Source organism: Rattus norvegicus, chromosome 4 (assembly GCF_021556685.1).
Source record: "Rattus norvegicus strain SHRSP/BbbUtx chromosome 4, alternate assembly SHRSP_T2T, whole genome shotgun sequence".
NCBI lineage: Eukaryota > Metazoa > Chordata > Mammalia > Rodentia > Muridae > Rattus > Rattus norvegicus.
In genome coordinates this window covers 74112505-74129581 of record NC_141537.1, presented here as the reverse complement: position 1 = coordinate 74129581, position 17077 = coordinate 74112505, and the positions used below count along the sequence as shown (strand labels likewise).

The 17077-nt window shown below is 41.0% G+C and overlaps 1 pseudogene; it reads left to right on the top strand.

Moving 5' to 3' along the window:
• The first annotated feature begins 16101 nt into the window (after positions 1-16101).
• Positions 16102-16855, top strand: LOC147994828 (endogenous retrovirus group K member 7 Pro protein-like; annotated as a pseudogene).
• Positions 16856-17077: the final 222 nt, after the last annotated feature.

Genomic DNA, 17077 nt, shown 5'->3' with positions numbered 1-17077 from the left:
TCAAGTTTTAGTGTCAGTGAAAAATAACATTTTGAAGGCTTTGAAAACTCACATTCTTTCTTCAAGACAGATTTGGAGTTTTTCCATTTTTACATCTTTAAAAGAGGTTTATCTGATTTACATTCGGAACCATTCAGTGCATTTATCTAAACATCAGACTACAATATTCTCACTAAAACAGTGGCAACACTTGTCACAGAAGCAGCACAGGCCTTACAAATAAAGCTAAAAGACTAAAGAAAACATCAGCCTCTAGAAATTATTTGAAAGAAAAGCAAGAGGAAGAATAATTTATTTGCTTTTGTAGCTATATATCAAGTACGTGTGAAATACATTGTTACTGTTTTAGAAACTTAATATCATTGATTTTAATATCCTTAGTTTCTCTTTTAGGCAGTCATATAGTAGTATGTCCTTCAATTAAATAAGCATTTGAAAAATGAATAATGAAAATTAATGATAAAATTAAAACATTTCTGAAAGTTTTATTTTATAAAACCAAACAAAAGGAAACTTACTATAATACATGACAGTGGAGGAGTGTTTCTCTTTCTCCACATCTTCACCAGCATCCACTGTCACCTGAGTTTTTGATCTTAGCCATTCTGACTGGTGTGAAGTGGAATCTCAGGGTTGTTTTGATTTACATTTCCCTGATGACTAAGAATGTTGAACATTTCTTTAGGTGCTTCTTGGCCATTCAATAATCTTCAGTTGAGAACTCTTTGTTTAGATCTGTGCCCCATCTTTTAATAGGGTTATTTGATTTTCTGAAGTCTAACTTCTTGAGTTCTTTGTATATATTAGATAATAGCACACTATCATATGTAGGATTGGTAAAGAACTTTCCCCAATCTTCTGATTGCTGTTTTTGTCCTATTGACAGAGTCCTTTGCCTTACAGAAGCTTTGCAATTTTATGAGGTCCCATTTTTTCTCTTTTTATATTAGGGCATAAGCCATTGGAAATTTTCAACTCTAAATGGACAAGGACCTCAACATAATACCAGATACATTCAATCTAATAGATGAGAAAGGGGGAAAGAGCCTTGAACTCGTTGGCACAGGGGGAAATTTCCTAAACAGAACTCCAATGGCTAATATCAACAATAAATACATGGGATCTCATGAAACTGGAAAGCTTCTATAAGGCAAAGGACATAGTCAATAAGACAAATTGGCAGCCTACAGATTGGGAAAAAACTTTACTAAGCACACATCTGATAGAATTAATATCCAAAATATATAAAGAACTAAAGAAGATAACCATTAAAAAACCAAACAACCCAAACAAATAATGGGGTATAGAATTAAACTGAGAATTCAGAGTTTGGCTGAGAAGCACCTAGAGAAATGATCAAAATCCTTAATGATCAGAGAAATGCAAATCAAAATGACCATAAAATTCTATCTTGTACTAGTCAGAATCCCTAAGATCAAAACCTCAGGAGATAACACATGTTGGCAAGGATGTGGGAAAGGAGGAATACTCCTCCATTGCTGGTGGTATTGCAAACTGGTACACCTACTCTGGAAATCAACTGGGAGGTTCCTCAGAAAAAGATGTCCCACCATGCCACAGGGGCATGTGTTCCACTATGCTCATAGCAGCCTTATTTGTGGTAGCCTCAAGCCGGAAACAGCCCAGATGTCCCATAACAGAAGAATGGATACAGAAAATAGTGGTTCATTTGCATAATGGAATACTACTCAGCTATTAAGAACAAGGACATCCTGAGTTTTGCAGGCAAATGAATGGAACTAGAAATTATCATCCTAAGTGTGGTAACTCAGACCCAAAGTGACATGTAAGGTATGTTCTCCTTAATAAGTGGGGACACCTCAGTGCCACATGGGAGGGAGAAGAAAGCAACTGCAAGGTGGGAGGCAGGGAGGAACTGGGGAGGGAAAGAGGACTGGGGTGGGGCAGAGGAGAATATATACTGGTATTCGGTAAGGGAAAATGTCTGAAGCCCCGAGGACCAGCAGAAAGAATAGAAAAGGGTGACCTCGGGAGGAAGGGGGTTGAGAGGACCCTCCAGAATGCTCCAGAGTCCTGGGCGGTAAGAGACACACAGGACACTAAGAGGGGGACCCTAGATGAAATTTCCTACACTGGGGAGAGGGAGCTTGTTGAACACACCTCCAGCAGAAAGACAGGACATCAAGTAAGGTATGGGGTTGCTATCCCCAGTCAAAACTCTGACCCTTAATTCTTCCTGTCTGAAAGAACTGCAGGGTTGGAAATGGAGAAGAGCCAGAGGAAAAGTAAGTCAAGCGACAATTCCAAAGTGGGATCCAGCTCTAGGGGAGGCCTCAAGACCTGACACCATTAGTGAGGTTATGGGACCCTTGCAAAAGGACCTATCATGACTGCCCTCCAGAAGACCCAACAAGCAGCTAAAGAGTGAGAAGGTGATATGTGTACCCAGCCAATGAACAGAAGCTGAGAACCCCTTTTGTTGAATTGTGGAAAAGCTGGAGGAAGCTGAGAAAGAGGGCGACCCTGAGGGAAGACCAGCAGTCTCAATTTACCTGGACCCCCGAGATCTCTCAGACACTGGATCACCAACCAGGCAGCATACACCAGCTGATATGAGGCCTCCAACACACATAGCAGCAGAAGACTCCTGGGTCTGGGTTCAGTCAGAGAAGATGCATCTAACCCTCAAGAGACTGGAGGCACCAGGGAGTTTAGAGGTCTGGTGGGATGGATGGGTTGGGGATATCCTCATGGAGACACAGGGGGAAGGGGCGAGGAAGAGGTATGGATTGTTAAACAGTTGGAGAGTGAACCAGAAGGGGAATAAAATCTGGAGTGTAAAAATAAATAAATAAACACTGTAGATATAATTGTAAAAAATAAATAAAAATAAATAAAAAACATGATTTCGTGGAATTCACAGGCAAATGGATGGAGCTAGAATATATCATCCTGAGTAAGTTAACCCAGATCCAAAAGAACACACATGGTATGCACTCACTGATAAGTCGATATTAGCCCAAAAGTTCGGAATACCCAAGATACAATCCACAGACCATATGAAGCTCAAGAAGAAGGAACTCCAAAATGTGGATGCTTCAGTCCTTCTTAGAAAGGGGAAAAATACTCCTGGGAGGGAGAGGTTAGGAGGGACTTGGGAGGAAGAGAGGCGCAGGGGGAAGGAGGGCAGGATCAGGAATGGGAGGAGATGGGGATGATATACCGAGGGTCAGGAATTTGAACAGAGGTATGTAGCAATGAGGGATGGGGAACTCTGGGGATAACCACCAACAAGTCCCAGATGCCAGGAAAGCAAGAGGCTCCCAGGACCTAACCTGGATGTGATTAGCTGAAATGCCCATCAAAGGGGAGGGAGAACCTGTATAGACCATATCCAGAGGTTAAGCAAGGCCCAGTTGGTGGGGGCCACCCACACATCACCAAATTTTTAACCCAGAATGGCTCCTGTCTAAAGGAAATATGGGCACAAAGTGTGGAGCAGAGACTGAAATAAAGGCCATCCAGGGACTGTCCCATCTGGGCATCCCTCCCTTATACAGACACCAAACCCAGACACTATTTAGAATGCCAAGAAGTCCTTGCTGACATGGATGTCTCCTGGGAGCCTCTGCCAGAGCCTTACTGATACAGATGAGAATACTTGCAGCTAACCATCAGACTGAGCACTGGGATCCCTATGGAGGAGTTAGAGAAAGGACTGAAGGAGCTGAAGGGGTTTGCAACACTGTAGGAGGGACAACAATATCAACCAACCAGACCCCCACAGAGCTCCCAGGGACTAAACCACCAACCAAAGAGTACACATGGAGGGACCCATGGCTCCAGAGGCATATGTAGTAGAGAATGGCATTGTCTGGCATCAAAAGGATGAGAGGCCCTTGGTCCTGGGAAGGTTTCATTCTCCAGTATAGTGACAGGGCTTTGAGGTGGGAGTGGGTGGGTGGGGCAGCACCCTCATAGAAGCAGAGGGAGGGAGTTCTGAGAGGGACGTCCCAGAAGGGAAACCGGGAAAGGGGATAACATTTGAAATGTAAATATATAAAATATTCAATAAAAAAGTAAAAAAAAGTTATATAAACTTATATTCTCACCTCAATATTAAAATAAATCTATAAATTTTTTAAAGTATTTAAATTATATGTGTTTTTAGTTTGAACAATGTAATATATCTAAAGGCCAATTATCATCCTGATCCATCATAGTATGCCTATTTCACCAATTTTATTATATACATAGTTATTTCCTAACATAGACCAGACTTCTAACAACAGTAACTCTGAATGATGTCATTCATGGCTTATTTTTTTCAGGTGATTCTCTAAAAATCTGAACATCCTTGTCCCTAGAACCTGTAAATATGTAATAATTAATTCAATATAACTTTTTAGTTATAATGTCTTTAGATACTTAAAACCAGTGGCTTGTCTTGAATTATTCAAATTGGTCCACTGACATATTACAGACAATAACATAGTCTACAATATTGTCTTCAAAAATGAAAAGAGAGAGACACCAGGAATGACACTTAGAAGGTGTAAAGACAAGGCACTCCAGTCTCCTATGAAGTCATTCCCCAGAAGACTACAAGTCTGTCAGGTGTTTGATATTAGATCTACTTTGTAAACCCAGGCATAGTAAACGTATTTACAATTAGGAGAATATTTTCCTTATGATTTTAAAACTTAGCTTAAAGTATTTATTAGCTTACAATTAATAGGCTGTGTCATGGCATTGATGAAACAAAAGTACTTTCATTCTCCCCTGCCTGTCTGTTTCTTCTTCCCATAGCCTCTTTTCTTCTTCCATATCTTAGGTGATACTCTCACTAACTCCAACTTCATAACACTTCCTCTTCCCCACCTATGATCTTCTATTTTGTCATAATCCACACAAACTATCACATACTTCATTTAAGTTCATACACACATTAAAAGTTGGGATCTGAAAACAACAGAGGATATGACATGATTGCATCTCTGAGACTGGGTCACGTCATTTAGTATACTACTTTTCAACTCTTCTATTTTCCTACAAAATTCATTTTGTAGATTTTTGGAACATCTGAGAAAAATTCTATTGTACATATGCACCATATTTTTATTACTCATTCTTCTGATGATGGACATGAAGTCTGGATTCATTTCCATTATTTAGTGAGTTGTACAACAAGAAACGGGCTTTTTGACAGCAGCAACAGGAAATTCATACAGTGACTTTAACATTTGATTTTACTGCAGCAAAGATGTTATTCTGTATGAACACTTAACAAAGGGTACATATTGAAAATCTAATATGACAAATTTTATTTATTGCAAAAATCTGGGATCAAATATTATAAAGTTATTTTCATCTTTTTCTTTCAAGTAAGAATATAACCAAAATAAATCATAGAATTAGCAAAGAATTTCAGAAGCAAGCATTTAAAAGATAAAGTTGCAACATAAAACTCATGAGCACGGGGCTGGGGATTTAGCTCAGTGGTAGAGCGCTTACCTAGGAAGCGCAAGGCCCTGGGTTCGGTCCCCAGCTCCGGAAAAAAAGAACCAAAAAAAAAAAAAAAAAAAAAAAAAAAAACTCATGAGCACAGGTTTCTTGGAAACCCAGGTTCTGAAATAAAGAGACCTAGATAAAAACTGGTGTTTCACTAGATCTAGTGTATATGAAACAAAGATCAATACATTCATTAACATCACATTAGTATGTAAGCTGCAGACACCACTCAGGATATTTTTTTATTATTTTCCAATATTTTCATCAATTAAACTAGTTTAGTCTTCAATAATTCCACACATGGTGATAATTCCTACCGACCACACCTGTCCTCTAGCATCACCCATTTCCCCATCACCCCTGGAAAACCCCCCACATACCTGCAAGTTTCACTTTCTCACCTTCTGGTCGGTGAGTTTTGCTGTGCAGGTGATGATATCTATGTGAACACAGGTTTAGGGGTACTTTTTGGAGCTTGAAAAGCTCAGCAATAGGCACAAAGCTGAAGAAAATGATTCTTCCTTTTCCTAAATCAATCAATAGGCAATAAATAGTACAGTAATAAAAGGTGAGGGCACATGTACACTTCAGCTCTTCTTGTCTGACTACTCAAAGGGCAAATTCGTGACGCACAAGCGCAGGAATTGTGGTTATTTTGTGTTCATAATGAAATAGTTAAGTCTACAGGTAGTTTTTAGCAGCCCTGATCTACTCGCTCTTATGAGCTCATCTCCATTTCTGTGATGTTCCACAGTTTTACAGTATATTACAGTTGTGTTAACAAATATTTTCTTTAGAGCTTATCCTTCAACCATAAGTTATTCTAAGCATCTTGGTCATTCACGATTATCGATTGAGAACAGTGTGTGTGTGTGTGTGTGTGTGTGTGTGTGTGTGTGTGTGTGTGTGTGTTTATAGAATGAATATAAGATATGGAGGTTACAATAGAGTTCAGAAAGTTTCCGAAGTGCATTGATACTAATATAAACAGAGTTTAAAATGATAAATAACGAACCCAAACCAGACAAAGCAAGTTGTCTTTGCTTTAGACATCAGGCCTGTGACAGAGAGTCAGGGATGAGAGCAACAAAACTAAACTGGGGAAATTGGTCTGGAAAAGGAACAGAAGGTGCAGAAATGTGAGCAGCTAGACAAACACACAAGTAGATTTTCTGAAGAGTTGGTGAACAAAAAAGCTGAAGCCTCAGCGACAGTTATGGGTCTTCTGCGTTACTGGTTCTAGATGAGCACCAGGTATCATATGACAGTTCAATGGGGGCAGTTGCCATTCCCATGTTGTGCATTAGCCACCATTTTATTGGACTGAGTGAAGGAGTTACTGTCCTTCCTCAATCTGGCATGACTGACAAGTTCTCGGACCTGGATTATCTGGTATCATTTGAATATACCCATTATTTCTAACCGCCTCAATACACCCTAGTAAATTTATAGGGTGATAGCCTTTATGTTTTGTGATCTAATCCATTTATTACTATGTGCTTAGTGAGTGGTACCGGACAGATAGTGCTTTCTGGGGGCCCACCCAGGCATGCAATTATCCTCTACCCTTAAAATTAGTCAAAGCTGTTTGCAAAATAGGCTCTAAGGATAAGGCACAGGCAGAAAACTACTCTCTTGATAATATAGAGTAACTTAGAGTGAGTAGATGATGATATTAACACCCTTGTGCATACACACACTATAACCTACAGACACAAAGATATACATATGATTACAATGTATTCTAAAGCTTAATATTAGTAATTAAAATTAGAATAAAGGAACCACCTGCATTACAAATTATGAAGGGAAATTGTGACGACTTGGGAAATTGTAGCCAAGGAAATCAAATAGTTCATGCATTAATTCAATGAATTCTGGCATTACAGAAAATCACAAACATCTTTGAGTATGTTTCTGGCATAACATTCTCACAACATTCACTATAGTCCCTCACATTTGGTTCTGAATAAACGTCTTTATATTTCTTTTTATCACAGTAGTTACTTTATAATGACATTGTTCATATTGCCTGCTTAAATTACAAAAAGTACTCAATCAATAATGTTCATTGCATTTTTCCCAATCAGTTTTGGAAAATCATTGAAATTAATATATATGTGTATTTCCCACTCCCAAGATTTTATTTCACCTCTCTTTGCTGTTCCTGCAAAATACTGAAAGCTAAAATGTCTTAAGCATCTATGCCTGACATTTTCTTTCAAAAGGAAATTAGAAGTAATCAATCATGAGAGCCTAAGGGAGTTTCCCCTGGACAGAGCCATTTGAATATCTGACTTGGATGTCAGCTCTTAATTTCTTATGAATATGCATCTCTTTTTTACATAAAATATAAGAAAACATGACTATTTTCTGTCTGAGTATGTAGAACAATCTATTTTGAAAGAGATCTAGGCTATATGTTGACTCTGCATTTATGAAACATTAAGCAAAGTACACATTAGCTACCTTCCAGCAATCTTCATTTATTTGCCCTCTATTAATACAGTGTCTTTGTTCTCTGTTTATATCATTACATGGCCATGTACAGTCTAGTAAAATAGTAAGCCATTTTAACTTGAGTAGAACTGAACAATATATTTTGTCTAAGAAAATTACTATGGCATATCAAATATATTTTATAATAAACCTCATTTTTGCAGCAGGCTGGGTGTGGGGTAACTGAACAAGTAGTAAGTGGAGCCTCAGAATGTTAATGGCTTGAAGAAGAAGTAGTAATATTCATGCTCACTAGTGTGTTTCTGGTTTTGATTTCTGTAATACTGAAGATCATACCATGTTAGTCAAGTGTTCTACAACTGCAGTCTCTTCTCTGCCCCAGGCATTTTTCAACTGCTATGCTGTCATTACTGTTGGGAGTCATGTTGGAATACATAGTTAAAGATCTTCCTTAGTTCCTAACTTGGTTAGTTTCTTATCACTCCAAGTATAGGCTGAGAAAACTAATGGAAAAAGATAAATACTTTATTCTGGCTCAAAATACTGAACATTCAAATATATTTAGGTTGGATCTGTAACTTTGAGGTCTGTGGAAAGACAAATATTATGGCATGAAAATCCACAGTGGAGCAAATTCATTTACTGGCTGCAAGGAAAAGCAAAGAGAACTAGTGAGAGTAAGGAAGACGAAAATGACTCACTCCCTCTAACCCTTAAGCTTTCTACTAGGCTCAACCCATTAAAGGTGTCTACCTCCTTTGAACAGTGTCAAACTGAGGACTAAATCTCAACTCACTGCCATTGGGGCACATCCCAGATCGAAATATAGCCAAGTATAACTTTATGTACACCTTAGAAATGTGCATAGAAATAATAGTGAAAGTCAGTGTTAACTAAGGATTCTATCACCATTAGATAGAAACGTACATCCAAGTAGAAAAAAAATTATAGAGGATGAACCTTGTCTTGTGATAGAACACAGAAAACAGTACTCCATCTTAGAAGCTATAGATTAGGAAGAAAGGCAAAGGGAGAAAACCACGGATTTTATTATGGGAAACTCACCATTGCAATCACAGAGAAAGCTGTAGTAAGCTGAAATCATGGAGTAAGCTGGAACTATCGACCTACCTCCTGACCATTGGCTAAATGATGGTAAATCCCATGAGACATTTATTCCTGTGTCTTTTTCCTTTACCCTGATTTATTTGGCAAAATTCTTTAAAATAATATCCTGTTTCATTGATTTTCATGTTTAAGATGCAAATCCTTTTAAGATGAAGTTATTATATCAAATATTTTATTGACAATATAACTTAAAAATATTGAATTTAATGATAAAGATTATTATTGTTTCTTATATAAGCAATAAATATCTTATATAAGGAAGAAACATAATTGAATAAAATAAGCATTGTTGATGAATGTATTCTGTTGTGGATGTTGAGAGATTAGCATGTAAAGCCCATTGATGAAGTCATGAGGTTTAATTATGAATTTCTTATTCACTACTGAAAAGAGTATTCATGTTTTTATAGGAAAACTGCATAGCAAAGCAAAAGATGAGAATGACATGAATGGCCCATAATAAATATGAACCTTGACTAAATGATACCTTTCTGTCACCGAGGTCCCAGAGTATTGTTTTTTGCTGTTTGGGACTAGAGATTGAATGAGAATGTGAGAACTAATTCCTATCAGCCTTCTCCTGATCACTTAATGTAGAAAAGCAGGCTGTGTTACATCTGCCTGCATTTTAGGGTCTCATATGGGGAAAAGCTCCTCTAAACTAAACAAAGCAAAGCCAAACTGAACTGACTCCCACCCCAATCATAACTAAGACACCGATGTTGGTGCTACATGATGGCTCACATTTAGCCAAGTACAAGGGAGGTAGAAGCAGGTGAATCACTGTAGTTTCAAGTCCAGCCAGATCTCTACTGTGAGTCCAATATTGGCCAAGACTACATTGTACAACCTTATTAAAAGACACACACACACACACACACACACACACACACACACACCGGGGGGGGTTTGGTAAGTGAATTAATTTTGTCATATGCAAATTAGATAGTATTTATCATACTTAGTCTAATTGTTTCTGAATATGCAGGTAATAAGAGAAAATTCTTCATATCCAAAGAAAGTCTATGAAGTACTGAAGCATACAGAATTTCTGATACATTTAATCTTACTTCTTTGTTCAATAAAATGTAATATTATAATAATCCAATATAAAAGCCAGAGTATAGATCCTGAAGGAGTAAAAGTTAGAGTCATGCTGGCTGCTCAAAAAATGATATTGCCTGTGGTGATGCTGACTGAGAGCAAAGGGAATATTAAACCAACAGTGGAAGAGAAAAATGACAAATACCAACTATGGCTTTATGACTGCTTGCAGAAATAAAAAAATCTAGAATAGAAATTCTTAGATGTTTTCATTACTGTGTCTCTATATCATCCTTATTAATTTGCCTAATGTACATCTTTAAGATACAAGGACAGTAAAGGATTCTATAGGCAAAAGGAACATGCTATGGTACTGTCCCCCTTTCGTCACTCAATGAAGTAGGCTATCTTATAATGTTTTCGTTTTGCAATTTTGAAATTCTTTTATTTTTTTCATTAATTTATTTATATGTTCACTTTACATCTGTATCATTGCCCCCTTTCTCCTCCCAGTGCTCGCATCGCAAGGCCCCTCCTCCTCCCTCTCCCCCTCCCCCTCACCTCTCAGAAGGAGGAGATTGTCCCCTGGGTACTAACCCACCCTGGCACCTAAAGTCACTACAGCACTAGACATGTGTCCTTCCATTGAGGTCACACAAGGCAGCCCAGTAAGGGGAACAGGATCCACATATAGACAACAGATTCAGAGACAGCCCCCACTCCAGTTGTTTGGGGATCTGCATGAGGACCAAGCTGCATAACTACTACTTATGTGCAGGGTTGGAAGGTTAGGTCCATCCTGTGCTTGTTCTTTGGTTGGTGATTCAGTCTCTGGGAGTCTTCAAGTGTCCAGGTTTGTTGACTCAGTTGGTCTTTCTTTGGAGTCCCTGTCCTCTTTGAGTCCCTCAATCCTTCCCACAACTCTTCTATAAGACAACCTGTGTGTCTCTGCAACTGTTTCCATTGGCTTCTGGGTGAATCCAGGATAACAGATACAAACACAGCCTGAGGCTCCAAAATAGTTGACGGAGGAAGGAAAGCCTGCAATATGTTCCTAGTAATCCTCTGAAGACAGCCTGGTACATTTCCCCCCAAATTGGTAGGGGTTGCTACTGCATTCATTTGTGGCCATCTCATAAGCTCCCATGATAAAAAGAACCAGCAACAGATGGGGACTTTGTTCTCTTTTGGGTTAATGAAATGACACTTTATAAAAAATAATATAATTGTGTTGATTGGATAGCTTTATTAGTATTTCTTTTTGCTTTCACAAGTATATAAAGTAATAGGTCTCATCACGACATATTCATGCATGTATCTCACCCTATATTGCTCACATTCATTCTCTCTAGTCAATCACACCACCCAGTCTTCCCACTAAATATTTCTTTTTCTACTTTGATGTTATATTTAGACATTTTTAATTTCAATAGAAAGTTAACAAATTTGAAGTAAGCAATTTTAGAGAATTGTGTTGTCTTATGATCATCTTTCAGCAACATATCCCAAAAGGAAATAAATATGAAAAAAATATTTATTTGGACTTTTTTGAGATGAGCATTTCCGAAAGATGAAGGATGAAGATCAAAAATGCATGGTGAACTTGAGGTATCAAAGTGACATAGCTTCAAGACCGTATAGGGAGTGCTGAAATGGAACAGGTAAGAAGTTGGAGTGAGAAGGCTGGATTTTAATGCCCACTTTCATCAATTGGTTGCAGGAGACTTCCCTGGAAGGAGGTTTTGTTTGGGGAGTATGTTATGCTCTTTAGCTGATGTATGCTGAGAGAGGGCATAATGTAATGACAGCCACAGACCTCGGTAGATGACTAAAACGTCCATGTCTACAAATTACTTGAGTGTTCAAAAACAGCACCCACCAGGAGAGAATCCCAGGATCTATTGCCAATTGGGTCTCATTGTAGATTTCTGCATGCTAGGTGAATATGTGTTTTAAAATACAGAAGACAAGAAGAGATGATTGTTACCCCTCTTCAAGCACCTGTACATTTTTTGTTTTGTTTTGTTTTGTTTACAATTTTCTGCTTCAGTAAGCAACAGATATCTTTAAGGATGGTTTACTAGAGTCCAACTCATAACTATGATCTTCCCTCTAAACAATTCATTTTATAAGAATGTAGGTTCTATTACCAAAATAGTCAGAAATATCTATCTTCAAGCATACACTAGCTTCTGGGGGGCTTATTGCATAGTATATTGCAAACGCTTCTGTATTCTGTATTCTGTCACATATTTTGGACTTGGTGGGATTGATAAGGTAGAGAAATGATGACTTATACCTTAAGCAAACTTGTAAATATTTTGTTAACTTCAAAATAATTACATCTCCCATAAAAAATCAATTTTATGAAGAAATGCTAAATCTAAAGAAATAATAAATGTTATTTAAACTAAGAATACATATGCATACAAAATCGAAAAGACAAATCTAAGAATCCCTTCTTTTTTCAGCTCTTTGTTTTTACTAATTATTTTATTTGTTTATATTTAAGATAATATCCCCCTTCCCAGATATCCCCAGGCCATCTCCATCTCCCCTCTCTGCTTTCTTTTTTGGCGCTTTGAGGGTGCTCCTCCACCCACTCACCCAATCCTGCCTCACTGCTCTAGCATCACTCTATGTTTCAGCATCAAATCTCCACAGGACTAAGCGCCTCCCCTCCCACTGATGTCAGATAAGGCTATCCTCTGCTACATATGTACCTGGAACCATGGATCCCTCCATGTGTAATCATTCATTGGTGGTTCAGTCTCTGGGAGCTCTGGGCAATTTGGTTATTGCTTTTCTTATGAAATTGCAAGGCTCCTTCAGTCCTTCCCCTTGCTCTTCCACTGGGGTTCATGTGCCCATTCACATCAGTATTAGTCAGGTGCTGGTAGAACCTCTCAGAAAACAGCCATAACAGACTCCAGTCAGCAAGCACTTCTTGGCATCAGCAATAGTGTTGGAGTTTGGTGTTTGCAGAAGGGATAGATCCCTATGTGGGAGGTCTCTGGGTGGTCTTTCCCTTCAGTCCCTGTCTTCCTTTGGACAGGAGCATTTTTGGGTTAAACTATTTGAGATGGGTGGGTTGCCCCATACCTCAATTGGGTGTTATACTTACCTACTGGAGGTGGTCTCTACAGGTTCTATCTCCCCTTTGTTGCATTTTTGCTAAAGTCATCCCAGTGGGGTCCTGGAATTTCTCACTTTCCTGGTATCTGGGACTTTCCAGTGGCTACCCCAGTTCCTCATTCCGCACTGCCTCATATTTCTATTTGACTTCCCAAAACTGTATTTTTCTCCTGTCCCTTCAAATACCTGATCCTGCCTCCCTTTTTCCTCCCCTATCTTTCTCCCTTGTGAGGAGCTGTCCTCACATACTCCATTACAAGATGGCACCGGCATCCGGCAGAACGCACCTAGTAAAAAGGGCAATACGCAGGCGCCTGGTAACTTCCCTACTCAAAGGGACACGTACGCTTTGGTACGTCATCTGGCATAATTGGCAGCGACCAGTCAGAGAGTGACACGTCCTAGGCGAGGATAGTTTCCTATATAAGGGACGGTTATTCATCACTCGGCGTCTCCGCATTGTAAGCTTATGCTCTCCCTCTCAAGACGCATTAAAGCTTTTCTGCAGAAGGATCCTGTGTGTGCCGCGTCATTCCTGCTGGCGAGACGTAGCGCGGGACATCTGGTGCCGAAAACCCGGGAAAGACCTCGCCATCTTCAGCACCTTCGGAGATCCCTTGGCGACAAGGAGGATTCAGAACTGCAGGCAGGTACGTTCGGAGAGGCAGGCCTCTCTTGGACTTTGGTCTGGGGTTGTCACCTCCTTGGGAAGGATTTGTTGAGGCTATAGTATTTGTCCTGGGAGCCACCCTACTCTTTCTTATTATTATGTTCTGTTTTCACTGTTTTTGCTGTTAAAAGGACGATCACAGCAGCTGAAGGCGTGTCTCAGTCTCTCGTATATAAGTGAGCTTCGCGCAGCTCCCTTTTACCTTCGATTTTGACTGTTGAGGAGCAAGGACTCGATAAGGCCGACGTAGATAAGCAGCACCGTCCGGGGAGGCGCGTGTAAGACTCCCGTACATAAGAGAGCAGCGTGTCCGTCTCTACCCTTTCACCTCACACCTTGTCAGACGGACGTAGATAAGCCGCCGGCGTTCCTGGCCCATCATGGGATCCTCACAGTCTGTGGTCACGGCCTTGGAAACAGTGTTAAAGCAGAGGGACATCAAAATTGGAGGAAGAACACTTAAAAACTTTGTGAAGGAGGTGGAGAGGGTGGCTCCTTGGTTTGCCTGTTCAGGCTCGTTTACAATTGCCTCATGGAACAAACTTGGAAAGGACCTTGACAGAAAATTGGCGGAAGAGGATCTGCGCCTAGGGACCAAAGCTATATGGAAGCTGGTTAAGAATTGTTTATAGGATGAAACCTGTAAGGCAGCAGTAGTAGAAGGACAGGCCACTCTCGAGGTAGTCCGGGAAAGTATGTCAGAAACCGAACATACTTTGAGAGGTTGGGTGCGCGCAAAAAAAAAAAGGACGTCCTAAGAAAGAAAAAAGGCCCTCCCGGTAAGTCCGCAGACAAGGGAGCGTTGAAATTTTCAGATTCCAGCACGTCCTCCTCTACACATAAACCAGGAGGGGGAGCCAGCCTATACCCTGTGAAAGAGCTAGAAGCGCTGAACCTCGACAGTTCTGAAAGTTCTGAAAATAAAACCTTAGACTCAGAGGAGGAGGCTAGATGAGGAAGCAGCTAAATATGAGGAGGAAAGATATTACCCCGATGAATGTAGGGGAAGTAATAGAAGGCTTCTAGTGCGGCCGCCACCAACGGCGCCCCCTCCATATGAGACACACTCACGAGCCTTCTCACTAGTCCCCGAGAGGTTGAGAAGAAAGCTGAGTATGACATTTCCTGTCTTTGAGACTCCGGAGGGAGGACGGGTCCATGCCCCTGTTGAATATAATCAGATTAAGGAATTAGCGGAATCAGTTAGAAAGTATGGAGTCACGGCCAACTTTACTCTAACACAACTCGACAGGTTGGCCATGACGGCATTGACAACAGCTGATTGGCAGATGATTGCTAAGGCAGCCCTTGCCAGCATGGGCCAATACATGGAATGGAAAGCGCTCTGGTATGAGGCAGCCCAAACACAGGCCAGAGCGAATGCTACGGCCTTAATACCTGAGCAACAGGAATGGACTTTCGAACTCTTAACAGGACAGGGCCGCTTTGCAGCTGATCAGTCTGCTTACCACTGCCTATGCTCAGGTCTCCAGCATGGCTATTAGAGCCTGGAAGGCACTGTCCAGGAGAGGAGGGATCGATAATCAACTTACAAAAATCATTCAGCGACCCCAGGAAAATTTCTCAGATTTTGTAGCTAGAATGACAGAGGCTACAGGATGAATCTTTGGCGATCCTGAACAAGCAGCACCGCTTATAGACCAGCTCATTTTCGAGCAAGCCACCTAGGAGTGCCGAGCAGCCATAGCCCCCCAAAGAAATAAAGGGCTACAGGATTGGCTTAGAGTCTGCAGGGAACTTGGAGGGCCCCTTACTAACTCAGGCCTGGCGGCCGCCATTCTCCAATCCCAGCGACGCCCCGTTAAAGGGACGGATAAAAGATCATGCTTTCAATGTGGGAAAACAGGCCATCTAAAAAGAGACTGCAGGATGACAAAAGGAGACAGGGGGTCTGCAACCCTCTGTGTCCGATGTGGCAAAGGCTACCATAGGGCTGACCAGTGCCGATCAGTGAGAGACATTAAAGGCAAACTACTCCCTCCTTTGGAGACTCGGCCTAATGAGATGTCAAAAAACGGGCTGGTGGGCCCCCGGTCCCAGGGCCCTCAAAGATATGGGAACCGCTTTCACAGGGCCACGACCCTGGCAGAGGAGGTCCCCCAAGAGGCGACACAAAATTGGACCTGCGTGCCGCCTCAGACTTCTTTCTAATGCCCCAGATGGGCATTCAGCCAATTCCTGCTCAGACTGTGGGGCCTCTACCCCCCGGGAACCATAGGCCTTGTCCTTGGGAGAGGATCTCTCGCCCTACAAGGACTGATAGTTCATCCAGGCCTTGTTGAAGCTCAGCGCTCTCTTGATGTTCAGATTCTTTGTTCAAGTCCCGATGGGGTTTTTTCCATAAGTAAAGGAGATAGAATAGCACAGTTATTATTCCTTCCATGCTCCCAGGCCACAATACAGGATACCAAGGGACCCATGGGGTCCACTGGTCATGATTCGGCATATTTGGTGGTTCACCTTAACAACCGCCCAAAATTGAGCTTAGAAATTAATGGAAAGAAATTCGAAGGCATACTGGATACTGGGGCTGATAAAAGTATAATTTCCTCAAAATGGTGGCCTCAATCATGGCCTACCACAAAATCTTCTCACTCGCTACAAGGATTAGGCTACCAGTCATGCCCTATGATCAGCTCTGCCACTCTAACTTGGACAACTGCCGATGGCCGACAGGGACAATTTATTCCTTATGTACTTCCCCTGCCGGTTAATCTTTGGGGGAGGGATGTTATGCAGACCATGGGACTGACCTTATCTAATGAATACCCCCCACAAGTGGCCCACATGATGTCAAGGATGGGCTATAAGGAAGGGAAAGGCCTACGGCGATTAGAACAGGGTCGTCTCACACCCATTGAACCGATCCCCAACCCCCATAAACAAGGCCTGGGTTTTTCCTAGGCGCCATTGGGGCAGCATGACCCATACCATGGAGGACGGAGAACGTGGTGTGGGTTCCCCAATGGCCATTAACCTCTGAGAAATTACAGGCAGCTACAGGACTGGTGGATGAACAATTAAGATTGGGACATTTGGAGCCCTCCACCTCTCCTTGGAACACCCCAATTTTTGTAATAAGGAAAAAATCAGGAAAATGGCGACTACTCCATGACTTGAGGGCCA